The 20,082-nt window shown below is 39.6% G+C and overlaps 2 long non-coding RNA genes across 2 annotated transcripts; one reads left to right on the plus strand and one right to left on the minus strand.

Annotated features, from left to right (window-relative positions):
• The first annotated feature begins 9,009 nt into the window (after nucleotides 1-9,009).
• Nucleotides 9,010-10,396, plus strand: LOC118242161. The gene is made up of 2 exons (XR_004776609.1): nucleotides 9,010-9,505; nucleotides 9,936-10,396. It is a non-coding gene; the product is annotated as an uncharacterized LOC118242161 (long non-coding RNA).
• On the minus strand, nucleotides 10,123-19,919 carry LOC118242162. The gene is made up of 3 exons (XR_004776610.1): nucleotides 19,847-19,919; nucleotides 15,768-16,010; nucleotides 10,123-10,205 (listed from the first exon to the last, which is right to left on the minus strand). It is a non-coding gene; the product is annotated as an uncharacterized LOC118242162 (long non-coding RNA).
• Between the last annotated feature and the right edge of the window lie 163 nt (nucleotides 19,920-20,082).

The raw sequence follows: 20,082 nt of genomic DNA on the forward strand, positions 1-20,082 counted from the left end.
AAACATACATACCCTTCCACAAGTTATACATTTCCTTCCCCACCTTGTCTTCACTTCATTTTGAGTCTTAACGCAGACTCTGCAGTTTTATACATGTCACATGTATGTTCATTTCCACTCCTTAAGCTATTCTCCATCCAAAATAAATTTAATTCAAAGCCATAGATCTTAAAGGAACAAACTGATATGTTTCTCATTTGTGGAAGTAAAATCAGACTCAGTTCAGAAAGTTGTCACTTAATCTAATACTAAAAAGTACTGAGACTTTGTTAAGAGGGTAGGGGATGGATGAATGAGCTGAGGCTGGATGGGATTCATAGATCATTTAACTTGTGAGGACTGATTGAACAAGAGGAGCTGAAATCATTTTCCTTTCATCTGCTCTTGTCCCTTATATAATATGTGGAGATCTCATGTATTCTAACATGTTGTTTAACATGTTGTTTAACATGTTGTTTGAATGTTGTTTAAAGCCTGGTATAGAATGTTTGTATCTGTAAGCATGGCTAACTGGTGTTACATAGTCTTTAAAAACAAGTCAAGTCTAGAGTTTAAAAGTCAAGTCTAGAGTTTAAAATATATCTCTTATAGAGTTTAAATGATCTAATATCTCATAGAGTTTAAAATATATCTCTTTTAGAGGGTCTTGTTCACATTTGTCGGACAGACTGGATGAAAACCTATAAATGATACCCCAGTAAGTTTTCACACCTCATAAAAAATGTACTGCAGACATTTTGATTTGTTTCAAATTCATTCATAACTTATCAAAAATATTTTGTGATGTATTAGCCAGCAGTAATATACAGGAGCTGAAACTATGTTAAAATAATGTGAAAGCCATAGGTTTCACCTGTGCCTAACAGCACACAACACTAAACATTGTATAATGAAGTAAAATGCATGCTTGTACCTTTTCACAGAAGGTTTGAATTGTATCAGACATGTTCTATTTCACATTGACTTTCTGGCTGAACCCATTACAATCTGTAATATGATCCTCATTCAAATTGACTAGCTTGCTGCTAGAGGTGTCTGTGCACTAGTTGACAGCCTATCACAGAGTAATAGGTGGTATGTTTCTACTTGATCTGAGCAAAGAGTACTCAGCATTTTGTACACACTGGCGGCAGCACTATTTGCTCTGCAATCCTGAGGTGTCCTACAGCTGCCATATTCACTCTCTGATTGTACTGCTGTTTCAGACTTAATATTATCTGATCAGTGGCAAATGGCCCTGATCATCCAATTAACTATGACATTCTCTCATGCTAGGCTTTTTTATATTCGCAATGTTACTTGTGCTAATCATATATCATAATTCTTGTCCATTCATAAATTACATTATTTAGCTTTTCCAGGAGTGATGGACAAAATGGGCAGATTTTGGCAAGGAAAAACTCCCTAGAGCATGAGGAAGAAACCTTTAAAGGAACCAAGATTCAAAGGGGAGGTCATCCTCTTTTGGCCGACAATGGTCACCACAAAACTAACAATTTAAAGAGAAAATATATTTAAAAAGTTTTAAAAATAGGAAATTAATTTTCGAGTCCAACTTTCTAGAGATCCTAGTCTTGTCCCAAGGTGTGCGTGTGTCTGAGACCCATCCCATAAGAGAACGTCCATTAAGGGCAACAGAGAGTAGTTGGCTGGGGTGGAGGTGTGGTGGGCTACAGCAGGGGATATCGGGGGTGGTGGGAGAAGCTATGGCAGCTGAGACGGGATGAGGCTCAGTAACATCACAACATCAGGGGTAGCTGTACCTCGGCAGAACGACAGACTAGATTAGGCATGTCCAGGTACGAGGGTGTGTAAATTATGGAACTGTAATGTGCAATGATGGACTCCGGCCGATCTAGCTATGGTAGCACAGCTAAAAGGAATAACTTATAACACTGTCAACCTCGCATCCTCAAAAGAGAACACTGGAAACTGAAATTCCCACTACCCCCACAAAAGGTCTATCATGTTTTCACCAACTACTTCCTGTTTTAAGACCTTGCATTGTTCCTTGGCACCATTACTTACAATTAGCAAAAAGAAATTAAAAGTGCAAACAGCAACATAGTGCAGGCATCAGGAAGAAAACAGGTGGAGGTGGTGAACACAGGGAGAGTGGAAGCAGGTGAGGACCAGTCAGGATATGTGTGGAGTCTCAAATAATAAATACATTACACCTAAATGAAATGCATGTTTCATTTTTTAGGTGGATGTGACATATTTGCAAAGCAAAGCTGATCATACACTATATGATGATTTCTTACTCCCAGCCAGTCAGTTGTGATGCACAGCCAGCCCCAAATGCCCTCACTAATTCTTTGTGATACAATACAGAATATGTATGGAACAGCAATGGTACATTGAATCACAACAGTTTTAGACTAGTTTTTTACACTGTGTTTTGTGATTTCTGGGTAGGCATTTTAATGGATTTAGAATTGGTTTAGTGCCATTTCATTACAAAGGAAAGAATTTTTGGACACACACAATTTCTAAGAGTAATGTACAAATGTAAAATAAGTGCCACTCATACAAATAGGTACTCAAGTCTTTATGGGTAGCTTCCACTTTTATTTTCTGTAATAAAGTTCACCTTAAAGCAAAATGAAAATGACAATTACATTAGGGGGCTCTGCTCAACTCATCAACACTAAGTTCCCAGACAACCCCAGCATTTAATTAATCTTTACAAGGCCTTCCAATTCAAATGACCCTTATTAGGTGATCAGAAGAGAACATAAATGAGATAATTTAGCATTTCAGTTTCTCATCTGAGAACACTTTTATTATGTGTTGCATATGAACCAACAAATATAGAAGAATATTTTAGTTTTAATCAACTCTTACTCATCCAGTTACTACCATTCTCAGGAGATGAAAGCGCCAAAACTAAAACGTATTTGTTGGCTATGTATGCATGTGTAATATGTATGTACAACATGTATATAAAATGTATTAAGAAAAAAATAAACATAATAATAAGTTTTAAATTAACATATGTCAAAACTAAAGATTTCAAATTATGAGTTTTCCAGTTATAATTATATGATTCTGTGTGTTAATGTTAGCCAATATTTATGACTACAGTAGAAGTTAAACAAATTGGGGATGAGATTTTAAAAAAAAAACACCACTTGAAACAGCAGACACCAGCCGGTCATTCAAGAAATAAATTCGTCTTTTTGATTTATGACTCTTTGTTTTTCAAACTTGACTTTGGAAGGTATCAGAAGGCCAACATTTGAGAAGCTGGAGACAGTGGCAGCCACCAGTATGTCCCATAGTCTGCTCCATGCCCTCTCATTTGTGTCTTATCGTCTGCTCCGATCATATTCCCATTAGTGTTCATTTATTTCTTTTATAGTCCTCTACCTACTTGAAATCACTGAGAGCTGGCTTCCATTTTCCTTCCATTGGTTTCCCCGTTTATCTGCCAAATCAATATTCTTGGAAAACCCCCTAAACCCCTATATCTCCCAATTTCTGGGCAACACTCTAAAACCCTATCAATTAATAATCTGCAGCCTGGGGGTGACTCACAACACATTGACAGATATACTGGCATTTGTAAAAATGTAATTGCCTTGTGATGCCATACATTTGGCACTATATTGCCATTCTGACAAGATTTGGCTTAAACGTTTGTGAGGTGCTATGATCATGATTTATGAGCTAGCTAAAAAATATTTTTGGGATTTTACAAGGTGGCTTAAATTGATATTGATAGCAGGTAAATGCACTGCTTAGCAGTCCTGGAGTTCCATATGCTGCTTTTATTGAAAATTACCAGTGAAAACAGGACAGGCCACCTGCATAATTTCCACAACCTTGAACTCAAGTGTAAATCACTCACAACCACTAATCAGTAAGAAACAAGGCCTTCTTACATTTACATTTACATTTACGGCAATTAGCAGATGCTAACTAGAATACTGTAGAAATACAGGGATCAATACTGATACCTAGAAGTACAAAATACATAAGGTCTATCTTAAACAATGATAAGTGCAATAAACAATAAGTGCTAGAGTTTTGTTAAACAACATCAGTGTAATAAACAATACCCTACAATAAATAATGCAGGAAATCAGTAATTGTAATTGTAATTGTAGTCTCTGTATTGATCACTGGTTTTCTGACATTCAACACCTTGGTGAAATCACACATAGCACATTTGCGGTACAAATAGAAAGTAAAGAGTGGTTTACTGGGCTATAATGCAAATTGTCAACAATGACAAGAATATGTTAAAAGGGCATAAAAGAAGCACTTAGGCAAACCAAGTGAAGAACATGTGGAATCAATAGTCAATGGAACAGTCTGTAAATTCAAATACTTTTCCACATGCTATCAGCACGCTTTGTTAAGATTCATATATGTTCAATTTCTTGGCAGTTTGTCTCTCATAATCTCTCACAACCAAAGGAGAAAAAAGAACAGGGTTGAGGGATCAGCTGGTTAATGTAACGGCCCCCTTCTCAACTCCTCTCCCTCAAGTCTGTGTAGCGTCTCATTGGTGTTTGTCATCATAGGTGTGTGTGTCTGTCATTTGCTGCACCTGTCACTAGATACACTCCCTGTCATCTTGTGTATTTAAAGCCCTGTGTCTGTTCTTGTATTTTGTCTGTGTTTGACGTAACATATGCTGTTCTTCAGCTGCTCTGTTGTGCTTGTGGTCATTTGTCGTGTTTTCCATCCTGTAGTCACTTATAGTGTCAGTAATGTGGTTTTTTGTTCAGTCCCTGTTTGTTGCGTGTTTAATAAACTGTGTTTCCATGACAAAGCTTTTTTTCAGCTTACAACATGACAGAAACACTGACCACCGAGTGATGCCGCAAGGTTCGTCAAAGAAGAAAGGAAGAAGAGGGAGCAACAAAGTAAATGCCCTAACCTGGCCAGCATGGAAGACCCTTTCATTCTGGTGGGTACGCTCCCAGTCAACAAAGAAGGGGACAGCCACCCTGGGAATTTTTTGGGAGGGGGCCTGTTGGTCCTGGGTCAGACCCGGCAGGGTCCTACTTGCCCTCCCTGGACTCCTATGTAGAAGGCCATGAGGTTTATGGCAATGGCAATGATGTCCTCTACAGTCTCGGTTCAGAAGCAGAGTCCGATCAACCAGGGAATCCTCACATGGAGGAAAAGGAGGCTCTCAGTGAGGATCCTGATCCTGGAATAGATAAGGGGTCTATGGACTCTGAAATGGACAATTCACCAGCCCCCAAGACCCTGGGCGTGCCACTCAAAAGCCAGTGTTCTTCATCGTACAACCACTGGGAGGGCGTGGATGGCATCTCCATTGTCCCGGCCTGTGATGAGCTCCTCACCTGGCGTACATAGCTATAGAGCCTGTGTGCCCTCTGGCAAGTCCTCCAAGAAAGCGGTTGCCTCTCCTGTACCTGAGCCGAAGGCAGTCGCTTTGCCTGGTGTGTCTCACAGCACATACGCCAGGAAGCCCAAGGAGACAACGTCACTTGTGTCCACAGCGGGTGTCCCCTCCTGGACACGGACTTCACCCCAACCGGCTCCAGGAGCACCAGCTGGTTTCCCTTCCAGGCCAGTCACATCCTGCCCATTCCAATGCACCCACTACGTACGTCCCTATCACAGTCACCGTTCCTGTCCCAATCACTATTACTCTGCCAGTCCCTTTGTTTCCTTTTGTGTCAGTGCCCCTTCCCTTTAGTGTGCCCATCCCTTTTCCCATTGAGCCATCAGGTTGCACCATTTGGTGTTGGCCTGGGGGTCGGGGTGCGGTAAGATGAGTGTGCCAGGAGTATAGTTTCCATTTTTGTATTATTTTTGTTTCTTTCTCTACACTGTCATATGTTCTCCCACCATTTATTATCATCACTTGTTTTTTGTTATGGTTGGGTATTGTCAGTTGAAGCATGGTGTTTGTGTTTCCTTTGCAATTTAAACTCCTTGTTCATTGGTTTTTCATCATGGTTACTCTACTGCAGCACAAATGTATAAAATTATGAATGATTAACAGTGGGCACCACCCTAAACATAAGGAAATAATTATTAATTATTAATTACTGAAGGTTGATAAGCATTACATCAGTCTCAATATGAAATTAAGGTTCTTAGCATGTGTAGTGACCTAATAGCATTGGTTAAAATATATTTGTCATGATGAACAATTTAATGAATAAATGTTAAGTTTATTGATTAAACAATATCAACAGTTCAATCATTATAAGGCAGAGGGCACATGAAATAGTAGACTTGGCTAAGAGGGATAATTATAGGATGCCAGCTATAGACTTTATCACCCAAGAATGCATATAGACTGAAGAAAGGTTAGAATGCAGCAGTCAGGAATATGGAGTTTTAATAAGTCTTGTGGCTCTAGGTATTCTGGAATGAGAATTTATTCTTAAATTTCAAGAGGGGTGTTTTATGCCCTTTGAGATCACCAGGCTAGGTGTTGATGGCTATAAAAATTATACTTCTACACAGCAATGTAAGTTTAGCCAGCCCCAACCATAAAATCTATGCCTCCAATGTTATTGCACCAGAAAGAGTAATCCCCCTTATGGTGCAGGAACAAACTTCTGCCAGCAGTTGGCAAATTCTTTTGTAGGGATTCCTCTGATGGATTACACTTTTGATAGGAGTTTGGGCAAGAGCCTAGATTTCTATCTTCATTTCCAGCACTATTTAAAGGTGCACTCCATGACAAATGAAATTTGTTTATCCTTGGTAAAAGCAGGCTGAGACTATGTTAGGGGGTGAGCTGGCAGGCACTTGGGAGAGTTTTGTGATCCTCTTGATAGAACATTTTCATCCTGTGAATGAGCCTGTGTCTTCTGCTTTGTTGGAGACCCTGCTCTTGTTCCCACCAGAGGCGGAAAAGCATGCATATATTGTTTTGGGTTTTTTTGCTTCCGTGCCCAGTGCCCTGGTAGCCAGATGGTCCTCCCCTAGCTCCTGCAAAAGAGGGAACACTGACTGCAAAATATACCCAGACATTACTGCTACTGCTGCTCTTGCTCTTGCAAATCCCCTGTCCTGTGTATAGTGGATGAAACACCAGTGTCCTGCAGCCAACAGATGCTTTGCAAACTTTCATCCACTAGCTGCCTATCTTCTCCTGGTTCCCGACACCTATCCAGCACGACTCCCACTGGTATCACAAGCCCCACTTCTGGTCCTGTCCCAGCTTCTCCTGTACAGCACCAGCCTCCTGTCTTCCCTTCTCCCTCTCCAAGGGCTAGGGCCTCCATCTTTTTGTCATGTATTAGGAACCACATGTTAAGCAGGGATTCTGTCACAGTTCTGTTATTGTGGTTACTATGGCACCTGCACCGTGTGGGTTTGTGTTTTAGTTTTGTTTCTGTCTTCAGGCCCAATCTCAAGTTCTGTGTTCCCTGCCCTTTACTATATTCACCTGCTTTTTATTTCCCCTTATTAGTAAACCCATTATTTATTTATTATTTAAACCCATTCTGTCATGGTTGGGTATTGTTGGTTGTACCATGTGGTACCTTAATGGTTTAAACTCCTTGTTTCTTGGTTTTTATGGTGGTTGCTCACTCAAACTTACACTCAAACTTACTTCCTGTGACTATGTCCAGTGTCATAAATGGCTATGTTCACATAAGATCACACCTTAAGACTCAGTATCAGTGTTTTTCTCATCAATGTTCACATTCTTGTTTGTAACTGATGCATATCTGTCATCAGTGTGACATACCCACATGCTCACATTTGTACAGCTCGGTTGCTTGCATATTTGCTTCATAGCACTAGGGTCTTGGGTTTGAGTCCAGTAGAGTTCCCATGTTCTCCCTGTGTCTGTGTGGTTTTCCTCCAGGGTCTCCAGTGTCCTCCCACAGTCCAAAGACATGGAGGTTAGTTGAATTTACTATACTAAATAAATTGTCCTGTGATTGTGTGCCTGCATGTTCAGTGGTAGATGATGCTCTGTCTAGATGTTGTCCTTTCTCTCCTCCCTGCACCTGATTATGAGGTTTCTGGTTGAGAGTATGCTGTTTGCAGTTGGCTGCTACTTCTCACTGGTGTCTGTTAATTGTAAAGTGACCTTGGGATCCTTGAAAGGTACTATTTAAATTAATTACTTCACATTCACAATATTATAGGCAGTACCTGAATCTCCAAAAACAAAGTCATACTCATGAAGTCATCAATTAAACACTGAAATGCATAAAATTAGTCAGCTATTGAGGATAAGACAATGTGGACATTGATCTGTACAAAAAATTGTGATGTTAAAAACAATTAAAAGTAGCCACACATCATTGATATATTTATATCATTGATGTATTTATGTCAGTATTTATGAATTATTTACAATTATTTACATATCAGATCAGATGTCTTTTTATATCTAAATTAACGAACATAGTACCTCTGTGTAAATAATATCACCCTTTTCCCAGAAAGGCGCAAAAAGAATAGTAGGGTTATTATCTTAGTGGAGCTTCCCCAGGGCTTAGAGAACACAGGCATGAGGCTTTAACAGAGTGTGACCCTGTAACTTGTCTACATATACCAGAGGAATCAAAGAAACCAAACAGACACAGCTGTGTTGCAGTGGAGATTACCCAAGCAAGCCAATATAAATAAATAAATAATGACCCCAAAACGGAACAGAATAATTTGGTGGTAAATCTTTGCAAATGAAATGCTGTCTACCCCCCCCCCCCAAATCTCTCTCTCTCTCTTTCTCGCTCTCTCTCTCTCTCTCCACATTTCTTTCTCTTAGTGCTGTACTTGTTTGCAGTGTAAGGATAATTTAAAAATGTAATTTATTTCTAATATAGTAGGAAGGCTTTGATATGGTTCTGAGAACTGGATTGAGGTGACAGTAGAGAGAAAAGCTATGTTCCTGTGTTAAAGGACCAATATACAGAGATGCAACAGATGCACTTTCTCTCATCTTAAGGAGAAATCTCACTAACTCTCTTTGTATTAAAATATGAGAAAAAAGGAATATAGATATTTTATTCATCACAATATAAAAATATGAAGCAGTACATACATTAAATGCTAAGGTGCTTAGTGATGTCCTTTTTTATTTTTGCCAAGAAATCCATCATATCCACACTTGGACATTCAGACACCTTATTTTAATATAGTTAAACTATGCAAGTTCACCTGTACTGTAAGCTTTAGGCTTGATTTGGGGAAGTGTTGCATCACTCAGTCTGTTAGTAATTATTGCTAAGTACAAAGTTTCACAGTTGCAATGTGTTAAAGTGACTCAATCCAGCTGGATTAAAAGGAAGGCAAGTACAGAAATCAAACAACCTTTGTATTATTTGAAATTAAGAAAACACAGTAAGTGAAAAGCTTTAAAGTGAAGTGAACCTCACAGCTTTTACCACATCCTGTGTGGTGGCAAGCAAGGGTGATAAGAATGTGACTCTGACTTTATGTGGGCATGCTGTCCTAACACTTCTAACACATACTGTAGGATCCAGTGACAGATGCTCAGTCCTCAGACTTACAAAATATTCCTGCATGCTGAGTGACTAAGGTAAGGCACACAAATCTCATGCAGATTAAGTGGTATTATATGCAGATTTGTGGCATTTATTCAATTCAATTAAATTCCCTGGTATTAAAGAGTTTAACTCAACTTTTGGAGCATGTTTATGAGATAAAAGCAGTTTAATAACAAGACACTAGTTAACTATGATTTGAAAGTTAATGATGTTAAATATTTTCACATTAAGAAAAGTTAAAGGATGTCAGATTTACTGACATTCCAAAGTTTCCAAACAACATTATAGCAACAATCAAAATATGAACCATTGCAACACCTTTTCCTCTGACATTTTTTGTTTAGATTTAAAAAATGTGCTAGTTGGTACAATGTGTCATAAATATCTGGGGTTTTCACTTTCAGAATATCATTCTTGAAGCTTGTATGTGACTACCTTGCACATTGATTTCTCCCTTAACAGACTGACATGATGGGACAGTGTAGCTTCTTCCTGAGATTCCTTCTGTTTCTGGTTGTACTGGTTACTTCATCTTTGAGGATCTTAAACTCAGTGGAGGAACTGGAAGAGACAGGGTTTGGCAGACCACCACCCAGACATGGACTTGTGCTCTTTGTGTGGTATGTGCAAAATTGTGTTGACAACAACATGATGGCTCTTTGTGACCCCATGAAAGGAGATTATGGGTTCCATGAATTCCATAACAGAGGGCCATACTTTCTCCTCCCGGAGCTGAAGGATACAAAGACATATGGCTATTTCACTTTAGGAAACCTTCATTACAAACATGCCCGTGATCTGCCCTTTGAAGTCAAGAAATACTATGATCCACATAACCCCAGAAGCAACATGGACAGAGTCATTGTGAAATATAACAAAAACAAGAACAAAGTAGAGGAGGTGTATATATCAGAGCATTATAAGAAATCAAAGACATATATTGCTGGTCTACCTCTCATCATTGAATTAAGACAACATTAAATTGTCCAGGTATATTATTTAGTATTTAATTTTTTGTCAATAATATACTTCCAAGACTATGTGTAAGATTTTTGCTTTTGTTTTCTATCTGTAACAAATAGCAATTTGTAAATATTGAATCCAAATCTTCAAAAAGGTAGTAGTTTTTGAAAAAGGTGGCATCTTCATATGGTGTAGAGTCTCAAACGTTTATAACAATAATGGAGATACCCAAATGAACATAAGATATTAGTTTACATTTACTACCTTTGTGGAGAACCCAACTTTCAATTCTCATTATTGCAGCTGTATCCTATATTTAAACACTTCTCTTTTTCACTATCCTCATCTTAATACTAAAACAAAACAACAGCTGCAGGAATACAGTCTTTAAGAAATCAACATTGAAGCTGAAAACCTTAGCTTTGGTGTTTGGTGTTTCTACTAACAATGTGGTACTTTTAATGATAGATGTTCCAGGTAACTGTTACAGTTATTTGTTGACTGATTAATAGTTGTTTCATTCTCATAAGTGATTATGACAGTGTTGAACTTTGGTATAAGTACTGTTGTCTGGAACACAGTAATAAAGAACCAGAAAAAAACATAAATTAAATCACCAGAGAAAGCAAACCCATTTTGTATTTGCTTCATGTTCATTTCATGTCACTTGCATATAAAAGAATATGCAAAGTGCATGTATGCCCAGTATCTGTATGCACAGTACACGATTCATGATGAGTAATATGTGAATAACATAATTGAGTAAAAGTGGTATTTAAGCCTGTAAAGCGTGTTTGGTACAAAAGACATCAATTGATTGTTAAAATATTAATTATTAGATTAAATAGATAGAATGCCAAAGATGAATCCTAGACAAATTAAAATTTATTTCAGATAAAAGGCAGTTATAATAAAATCTTTTCTTCAGTGATGCCAATTCTGTGCAATTATATATATTTATAGAGAACTATAACCAGATGGAGAGCTATGTCATTTAAGTAACACAGTAACTTGTAAATGAAAGGCAAGTAATAGAATTATCTGTGTATAAATTTACAGCAATTAGCATTCACTCTTGTTTAGAGACTTCCAACAGTAGATAGCCAGGCCACTTTAGCAGAGAAAAAAGGTGAAGAAAGAATGACTTCTAACAAACAAAATAATAAGTCCACAGCATTCATATGAGGGTAAAAATCACAATAGTCAAGGACTAAAATAAATAATTTGCTTATAACAAATTTTGAGGAAATTATTTCTTATATGAAGAGCTTGTTTATCTTATTTAGTTAAGACCCATTTTTTTATAACATAATTCTAAAAGGATACTCTAAATTAAAAGGTCATTAATAGGGTAATCATGTCTTTTTTTTCAATGGTAAAACAAATATCATTAATATTAAGCAAAGTAGATTTAATTGCCATATTGTTAGCTGTACCACCTCACTAAATACTAATGGGGTTTTATTTGATGTGACAAAATATCTGTCACATCCGCAGAACTGAGCATTCCCCATTGTCATGGCAACCAAATCACTTCCGTGTTTTCATTTGTCTCCATGGTTCTGTCTCCTCCCTTTTCACGCCAGCTGTTTCTAGTTTGTCCCTGATTGTAGTGTTATAAAAATCCCATCCCTACGTATCTTGTTTGTTGGTCATTGTCGTCCTGATAGAATGTCTTTCATGGTTTCTGGTTTAGTTCTCATTTCTCTACACTCATTGTATTTCTAGTTAGGTCTCGTTTGTTCTCCGTGTTTCATTTCCTTCGCTATCCGTTTCCTTGTTCAATTTTATTACCTGTTTCATCGTTGTGAATATTGTTTTGTTTATCTTACATAATCCGGTTCTGTTTTATTCCCGCTTCTTTAAGTCTTTACGCTCACCATTATTTATCATTGTTGTTCTCCGTTTTCCGTAGTGTATGCCCCTTTTTTCCGGTTCCCTTACTCACCTTGTTAGCCTGTTGTTCTGTCTGTTCTTTGATCTGTTTTTGTTTGCATGTTTCTATTATTAAACCTATTTTATCGCCCTCAATACGGATTCTCCTACTTTGAGTTCAGCCTGCTCTCACCTCAACAGTAGTGGTACTCCGCACATGTGTTTGCCCTTGACCTCAATTCCGTTACAGAATGACTGACCAACATTGAACACAGGAAGTGTACGCCTCTCCGGTCAGTGGTCGCCTAGCTGTGAAGATGAGTTCTCTCAGCAGGACCACCCAGAGCAGAATAACACCCCTGGCACTGAGGGGACAAGGAGTTCTCGACATAAGTCCAGGAAGTCTGCCAAGGGTAAACAAACCTCTTCAGACACTAAGGCAGACGAGACTCCAGGTAAGTGCTGACAACCTTCTGATCATGCTATCGTTAATGTTGAGCTTACTGCAGAGGTCTCCAGCAGGGTTCGTGTTTCCAGCACTGTAGGTGCCACTCAAGAAATGGACAATTGGACTATGGAGACTCTGACATATTTTCAGGATTTGTTGAATCGTCTGCAGACTGGGCAGCCTTGGTATCTCCCTTCTACTATGGGCCCTCCACACCAGTACAATGGGGAGTGTTCCTTAGAAGGGTTCATCTTACAGAGTAAGAACTATTTCAATTATCTCCTCTATCCAGATCCTCCAGAATTCCTGAAAGTACGTTTTTTATTGCGATTTTTGGAGGGTAAGGCCTTACAATGGGCAGACCTACTCATGACACAGAGCACTAAAGAAATAAGTATCTTAGAGGGATTTTTTGATCAGTTAAGGGCCAGGTTTACAAGATCTAATCCCCCTGTCATCATTGACCAGCCTTGTACCCCATCACTCATCACAGCCACCGATCCAGTCCCTGGCACAAGAGACTCGGCCTGCCCTGACCCTGTTCCAGTCCCTGGCGTGAGAGACACCGCCCATCCTGAGCCTATTTCAGTCGCCGGCGTGAAAGACGCCACCCATCCTGAGCCTGTTCCGGTTCCCGTTCCCGGCATGAGAGACGCTGCCCGTCCTGAGTCTGTTCCAGTTACCGGCATGAGAGACGCCACCCGTCCTGAGCCTGATCCTGGCATAGTGGATGCTGCCGCTCCTGATCCCAGGAGAGTGGATGCTGCCACTCTTGTTCCTGTTCCCTGCAGTGTGGATGCCGCCTGTCTTGTTCTAGACACCCAAGAGATCTCTCAACCTGATCCTGTTCCCTGTGGCAAGTCTGTACTTGTAGGTGCGCCCCTGGATCTCCCTGCACCATCGCTGAAGACCGCAGCCGCACCCTGGACCCACAGCCACGCCCCCGGACCCGCTGCCGGTCGCCACAGCCGCGCTCCTGGACCCGGCGCTGGTTGCTGTAGCCATGCCCCCAGACCTGCCCCCGGTCGCCGCAGCCGTGCCGGAGGACCCATCTCTGACTTCTACATCCACGGATCCGCTACTGGTCGCCACAGCTGCGCCCAAGGACCCATCGCTTACTGCTGCTCCCCTGGAACTGCCGCCAGTTGCCGCAGCCGTGCCTGCAGACCCGCCACTGACTGCTGCACTCCAGTATTGGCCACATAATGTTACAGCAGCACCTCCAGTCCAGCCAGATCCTGCTTCTGGTGTTACGGACACCTCAAGACCTGTTCCTCCTCACAGAGTGGACATAGCCAGGCCAGTTCCCGTGCCTCGTGTTAGCCCTAGCACTAGGGTTAACCCTCCTTTTGACTCTCCTGTGCCCAAGAAGGCTGCTACAAGTGGACTCCCTGAGACACCTAGGACCCCTCTGCTCCCTAAGGCTATTGTGTCCACCCCAGTGACTTTTCCTCAGTTCTTGTGTTGCCTGTTCCTGTTTTCGTCTATGTTCCTGTTCATGTATCCATGCCTGTTTGTGTGTTTGTACTTAAACCTGTTGCCCTTGTGGACTCACGTACCCCTTCCTGTCCCTGTCTCTGTAACCATGCCCGTTATATATTTTGTTCCTGTTCCTATGTCAGTTGTGGTTAATATAATCTCATCTGTCTTGACTACTGCTCCTGTCCCCATTCCCATAACTATGCCAAAGTCCGGCATTGCTCACCTTTCCTATCGTCTCTGTACCCGTCCACTGTCTCGGCCATGTTTCAGATCCCACTCCTTTTCTCCATTGTGTTTCAGTCCCTCAGTCCATCCCTGCTCTCCCCTGCCTGTCAGTGGAATAGGTCCAGGAGCAGGTACAAGATCAGGGGCTATCTCAGCTTCTTTGCTTGCTCCTGGTACCCCGGATTCTGTGTCTACTTTTGAGTCTCCTGTTTCTTTGTCTGTTCCTTTGTCTTGTCTGGTTCCTGTCCCTAGTCCTCATCTGGCCTCTTCTGTTCCTGTTAGTGTCCCTTCTCCTGCTATTGCAACTCCTGGTTTCTTTTCCATGCTTCAGGAGTCATGCATTAAGGGGTGGGTACTGTCACGTCCACAGACCTGAGCATTCCCTATTGTCATGGCAACCAAATCACATGGTTCCCTGTCTCCTCCCTTTTCACACCAGCTGTTTCTAGTTTGTCCCTGATTGTAGTGTTATAAAAACCCCGTCCCTACGTATCTTGTTTGTCGGTCATTGTCTTTGTGATAGAATGTCTTTTCATGGTTCTCGTTTCTCTATGCTCATTCTATTTCTAGTTAGGTCTTGTTTGTTCTCCGTCTTTCGTTTCCTTCGCTATCTGTTGTTTTCCTTGATCAATCCTATTACCTGTTTCATTGTTGTGAATATGGTTTCGTTTTATTTAATCCACATTTATTGCTGCATTTGAATGAACTTCAATAGACAAACCAGCTTTAAACCATTATTTCACTTTTTTATTGCCCTACTGTCTGAATACTCTCCTGCTCTAACCTCACAATCACTTTCATTGTTGTTGCTGCTGCTGTTGTTGTTGTTGCAGCTACTGATGCCACACTGATACACTGAGTGAACTGTAAAACCAAACTGGGGAAATGGATGTACAAAGCCTACAGTGTCATTCCAGTACGGCCTGACTTACTTTACCACTGGCACTGGCTTACTTTTATTTTACCATCTGAACTGTAATGTGCAGTAGTCACCTACTTTGTGTGTGTAATCACCTGAAAAACATGGGTAATATCTTATTTCCTTTTGACATTTTTATCAGGTTGGAAATGAGTCTTATTTTCAGTTGAGTAGATCTTTGTAGGGTTACTTTTATTTGAGCAAATAAAATGTATTTGGCGTCTCTGTTTTAACTTAGATAAAGATTGTTAGCAGTTTGTTAATTTTTAATATGTCAAATGAAAAATGGCATGAAACCAAATTACAAAGTAGGCTTGCTAGAGCATAAATCTGATCTTGTACTCCTCTTGTCTTTGGTTAACAGAGGAGGGGGTTTACTCACCTACTCCTGACATTCTCCTTCTTTAGTGGTGCTTGGGAGGCTAGTCAAGAGTGCTTTGACAGAACTGTAAAGCAGCAGAATGAACAGATGTCTCTGGATGATTAATGTGCTTCTCTCACTCGCCTCTCAAGCACAGCGTGGCCGTACTTCTCATCCCCTCCTCCTCTTCGCTCCTCCTCTTCGCAACTATACAGTGCCCTGGACTCTCCCACCTCCTGTGAGTCTATATCACTGAGCTGTGGACTGAAGGGACAATGAAAAACCACCCTTGGTGAGAGTCTTGAGAAGAAAATCTGCCGGAATGGAAAATTCAAGCAAGTATATTGCAAGGGGCAGTCAGTGGAAGTTCTTATCAGTGTTAAAAGATTAGAAGACTACAAAACAGTTTTTTTTTCCTCCCGAGATTGCTCTAACAGTAGAGCAAGTTACCAGTGCCACCTAGTGATGAAGCTAACAGTATTCTATATACGAAATTTATTTTAACATTTTTTTTTTTAAATAATTAAATTAAATTACTGTGTCTAGCATCATTTAAACCTCTTACTACAATCACACAGCATTACTCTGAAAGTGTGCCAACAATTGCCCTTACTCTACTTATAAGCAACACTACAGTTAGTGGACATGAGTTCATCACACTATCATTTGGGACGCATGATCACTAAGATATATTCAAAACTGTGGGAAGGGATTATTTTGTAAATATCTGTATATGTAGTATTTCAGATGAAATTGTACTTCAGCATTTAACATTTGAAATGTGGATGAAATTTTACTCCAGTGTTAATGAACAGTAAGTTATATTAAGAAAGTTGACAAAAATTATTTGTAAAGATGATAAAGTGTAAAATAAGTTTTAAATGATCTAAAACTGCACAAGGTATGATAAACTTTAATTATAAAACTATAGTATGGGCTATGAGGCATATCTAAAGTTACTATACGTATCTAAAGCTACTATACAACGAATATAAAATTAAACTTTAACCTGCATTCTTAACAAGGACACTTTGAATTTCTGCTCAGTCTCAGGTTAAAAAGAAGCAAGTGAAAATAAGATAAGAGAAAATGTGTTTCCTTTGGGTGTTTGTTATTTATACATTGTTATTTATATTTATAGGATAGAATTGGCTATTGTACAATGGGTACAGCACTTTATATAAAGATCAGATGAGACATAGTCTGATACAAATGTTTTTCCAGCACTCTGTATTCTGCATTAGATTATGGACTCACCCATAAACTATGACAATGTTCAGATAAAGGCTCTAAGGCCCATTAAACTGTGTGAAACTCAGCTGAGAGTGGAGCTGATGCACTCATCTGCTATAGGCTAGGCTCAAGACTCAAGTCTCTTCTTAGGATGGTGCACTGACTGAGCATTGGAACTTTAGATATAGTGTTGTGCTGCAAGTGGAAGTGCTCACTGAGTTAGAATGCAGGCTGTATGTTCAGGGGATTACCTGCTAAATCCCAGTATTAAGGAGAGGTACAAAGATGCACAGAGGGCATGAGTGACTGTTGTCTGAATAAAAGGTTTGTTATCTCACATGGTCATACAGTGTTGTCCTGACCCCTATTGAGAAAAGTGGAGACTGCAGCTAAATTTGCAACAAAGACAATCTCAGAGAAGTGCTTCAGTCAATAGTATCCTGTTAGTAGATCATCTTGGGCAGTTTATTGCATGTTATGTTTGCACACACATTTACACATGTAAACATTTAATAAATCTGGACTTGAGAGTTTGTAAAAATATATTTAATGCTCCCCATATCAAACATTGTATAGCATTGCAATATTAGCTCACTTTTCCTTCCCTAAAGAAAAGCCTATTAAAATCCACAGCTGTATGCTAATGAATACCTGTCCATGCTAAAGTGCGTGTATTAAATATTTACATTTTTTATAAGTATTTTATTTAGACAATATGTATTTGAATAAATACAATAACTATATGATTATTATTAAACAGATGCACACCACAATTTCTTTCATTCACTTTATTTTCAACAGTGGTTGTAATAGTCCTATATCACTAATCATCTTTTGTAGGCTACTTGTAAACAAAGGAAGACTCAAAGAGGACTTGTTTAGACATACAATTCTCATAACTCCAACACAAGCATCTTTTCAGCCTCCTAACTTCCCAGAACAGTCAAACACACTTGTACTCAAAGGCAAGAACATTTGATAGAGCCAGACCATATGAAATTTTCACTGGGAGATACACTTTGTAACAAAAGAGTTGTACACTATAACATAACATCTCTCTCAGTGGGAGCATTTATGGGTATATATGGGACCATTTCTCAAGGTCCACAAAGATAACTGATTAAGTTTCACTTTATTGTCCATTTTGCAATGGAAATTCTTCATTCAGTCACCTAATAATAGGCAAGGTGGAGCAGTGCAGTGCCACTTGGCCCCATAAGGGTTACGTGCTTTTCCCAAGGGCACAACAACTAGTAGCATCTTGGATCATGGAAATAACAGCTTTCCAGTTCACACCCCATTTCCTAACTAGGAGCATCCTGGACAGCCCTAAGGTTCAAGCCAGCAATCTTCTTGTTGCTGGTTTGTAACCAATTAGTTTCTGAGACACAGCTGTAGAACTGCTCAATGAAAAGATGTGTTTAGTTAAGGATCGATCACACATGTCAGGAAACTGAGAATTAGACAGTGGTTCATGAATGGGTTTTCCCTCACGGTATACCTAGCCAACATGTACTCATTCATTTTTCTTCACTACTTTTTAATCTGTTTCCACCCTGCATGAAAACAAAACCTCAATGACTGCCACTCATGGTTTAAATTCAGTACTGTGCTATATTGAATGAAGTGCTGAATGTCCAATCTAAAAAAGGTCTTTAAAGTGATAATTAAGCAAAAGTAATAATGAACAATAATGAATGTTAATGTTTTCAAAAATGTTTTTCCTCATTTTCATCAGTGTCACCAGAAATTCTGAAAAGGTACACACTTACAGAGAAATACATCTAATACATAAACTTTGCAATAAGGGCTACTGGAAAAATTAACCTGCAGGGACCTGTTATCTAAGAATGTCCTAGGTTCTGACTAAAAGATTAATTAATGTTTACCTTTCTCTTACGTATTCTTGACAGCTATGGAGTACTCCTAGTCTGCCCCAACCACACACACCAAAGACAGCAGTAGAGTTTAAATTTGGGTAAATATTATTTAAGAGCTTAGTACAAAATTTCAATTGTGTATAAACCAAAGTGGACAGCATGACTGGCCATTCAGGAATTTAACAAACAAACAAAAATAGCTGCAGCTCAGGGTTATATTATTGTTGTGCACAACTGTGTTTGAATCTACATACGAGAGCCCCGAATATGGAGTTAGTTTTCCAGTGCGGAACAATCTTACTGTGGTGCCACTGGTTAGCAGAGGTTAACGGCATGTCCAGTAATGCTCGGTCCGATTTCCACACAGCCTCTTGGTTCCTCCTTGTCACTCACTAGTCCCATACGGACTAATATGAAGCAACAATATATTCAGACACTATCCAGGTCTTTAAGAGGTAAATATAGTGAATTTAGTATCCACACTGGATGCGAGTTCCTCCTCATGTCACTAATCTGAATACGCACGTGAGATGCATCGCTCATGTAGGATTAGCTCAGTAGGCAAGGTACTTGACTTATCAGCCGAAGGTTGCTGGTTCAAGCCCCACCATTGCCAAGTTGCTTCCCTTAAGCATGACCCTTGTTATTTTACTCAGTCATAACTGTAAGTCGCTTTGGATAAAGGCGTCAGCTAAATGCAATACATGCACAAGCAAACATTATCTTACATATAACTAGCTGAACTAAAAGCAGTTATTCTGGACAATAGAATCTAAGCTTACAGCACATGTACAACGAATAACCATGAAAATCAATTACAAACCTTTTTTTTGTTTTTGTTTTTACAAAAGTCTATAGCGAAACAACTTAATACAGCTGGCTAATTTCCCCCTAGTTAGCATAAATAACGACGTGGTCGGTAGCGTTACATAAATCAGTGCTCAAGTACATTAAAACATAATGTCTCCGAAATAACAAATTTCTTACCTGCTATGAAGAAACAATATGCAGGTCCTATGAGCAGCCATCAGACTTCTCTCCTCTCATGGCGCTAAACTGCATACGCATGTGACTTTGAGGGGGTGCTGAAGTCCAGTTCTCTGACCTACACACTTTTAGGGAACAGACTATTTGTCTGGGCAATGTGTCTGAATATAAATATATTTTTGTATAAATAAAAAATATTAAGCCACTTTGTGGGTGGGTTACGTTCACTTCTGTCA

This window comes from Electrophorus electricus, chromosome 10 (genome assembly GCF_013358815.1).
Source record: "Electrophorus electricus isolate fEleEle1 chromosome 10, fEleEle1.pri, whole genome shotgun sequence".
NCBI lineage: Eukaryota > Metazoa > Chordata > Actinopteri > Gymnotiformes > Gymnotidae > Electrophorus > Electrophorus electricus.